The sequence below is a fragment of the Neophocaena asiaeorientalis genome, unplaced genomic scaffold (assembly GCF_003031525.2).
Source record: "Neophocaena asiaeorientalis asiaeorientalis breed wild unplaced genomic scaffold, Neophocaena_asiaeorientalis_V1.1 scaffold606, whole genome shotgun sequence".
NCBI lineage: Eukaryota > Metazoa > Chordata > Mammalia > Artiodactyla > Phocoenidae > Neophocaena > Neophocaena asiaeorientalis.
Window position 1 is genome coordinate 8,090,168 of NW_020173687.1, and position 1,631 is coordinate 8,091,798.

The following is a 1,631-nucleotide window of genomic DNA, read 5'->3' on the forward strand; positions in this document are numbered from 1 at the left end:
GAGAGGAAGTAGGAGCAAATAGACCAATGCCCAGCACAATCCAAGGCCCTGCTTTGAGAGAGAGAAAAAGAAAAAGCAGGGAGCAGCTTTGGTCAGGGACCCATCCCCTCCCCTGTTTCCACAGACAAGAGCACATCTACTATGGCCTCTGAGACAACCCTGTCACCTTCTGTCTCTTCAGGACAGAGGAGTGGTTAAGGACACAGGCTCTGGGTCCAAGGGCCTGGGTTGGAATGCCAGGTCACTTCACTTCTCCCAGGCTCACTTTCACATCCATAAAATGGAGCTGATAGTGGAATCCACCTCCAGGGGTTGCTACGGGGATTTAACAGCACACTCCCTGCAAAGCAGTTAACACGGTGCCTGGCGCATAGTAAGTGCTTAGTAAATGTTCACGTTTATCAGAACATTATGAGATTCAACTGTCATTTGAGTATTTGGAAACTGATTAAAATTCCTGCTCAGACTTGTTTCTTCTTCTCTTAACCACTCAAACCCCCAACTTCAAGTCTAGAATCTGAGAATCTGCCTCCAGTCTCTACTTCCCTGCCTTTAAACAACAAAAATAAAACACCAAGGAACTTTTCCACTTTCACAGAAGTTCTGCCAGAACCCAGGGAGGAGCAGCCTTCTCCACCCCTCTTGGCTCAAAACCCTCTCTCCACAGCCCCTGTCCCCTCCCTCTCTTGGCCAGTTGTTCACAAGTAGCTTAGCAGTTTTGAGGACACAAAAACAGGAAATTGTGCACCAGTCCTGACTAAGGCTAAAAAACTCATGTGCAAACTCTGCAACATACAGATTTCTTCAGCTCACAAAAAAATAGGGCCTTGAAAAATCAGGTCCCCTAGCCAAGATCTCTGGATTTGCTTAACCATGCCCTTTGCAAAATTATAACTTCTTTAACCATAAAGAAGAGATGGTGAGAAAGAGGGAGGCGGGAGGTGAAATGTTTTAAGTTAACCACAAGACAAGACAGGAAATTCTGGAATGGGGGCTGGTGGTGATGTTTCTTTCATCCCTCGGTGCCATAGCAGCCTTGGATAGCAACTCTGGAAAAATGACCATGCTAGGATATTTTTTTTTTTTTTTTTTGCTGTTGACTCTGACTCAGAGGGAAACGTAGGCTTCTTCATTCAGGGGCTAAATAGAGACTATTGGATCCAATAAAAAAAAAAGAGAGACTATTGGAGACGAGAAGCAGAGAGACTCTGAATCGTCTCCATCTGACCCTCTATTTGACGCAGACAGCAAACATTTGTTGAGGGCCTATTCTGCCCTTGTTCTGTACAGAGACAAGGAGAAAGACAACAATTTTAAATCTAGAAACTCATGCTAATATAGCTGTGATATGTATAAAGCAGAAACCCCCAGGTCTAGAAGGAGAAATAAAGAAATCCACCATGGTAGTTGTAAGCTTCACCATTCCTCTATCAGTAACTAATAAACAAACCAACAGAAGCAAATTAGTAGGAATTAAAAAAAAAAAAAATTGACCAGCACTATTTACACAGTTGGCTGAATTGACATTTATAGAACAAAGCAACCAATAACTGCAGAATATATAATGTTTTTGAAGTACGTATGGAATATTTACCAAAATTGACTGTATGTGCTGGCCATATAGTAGGCCT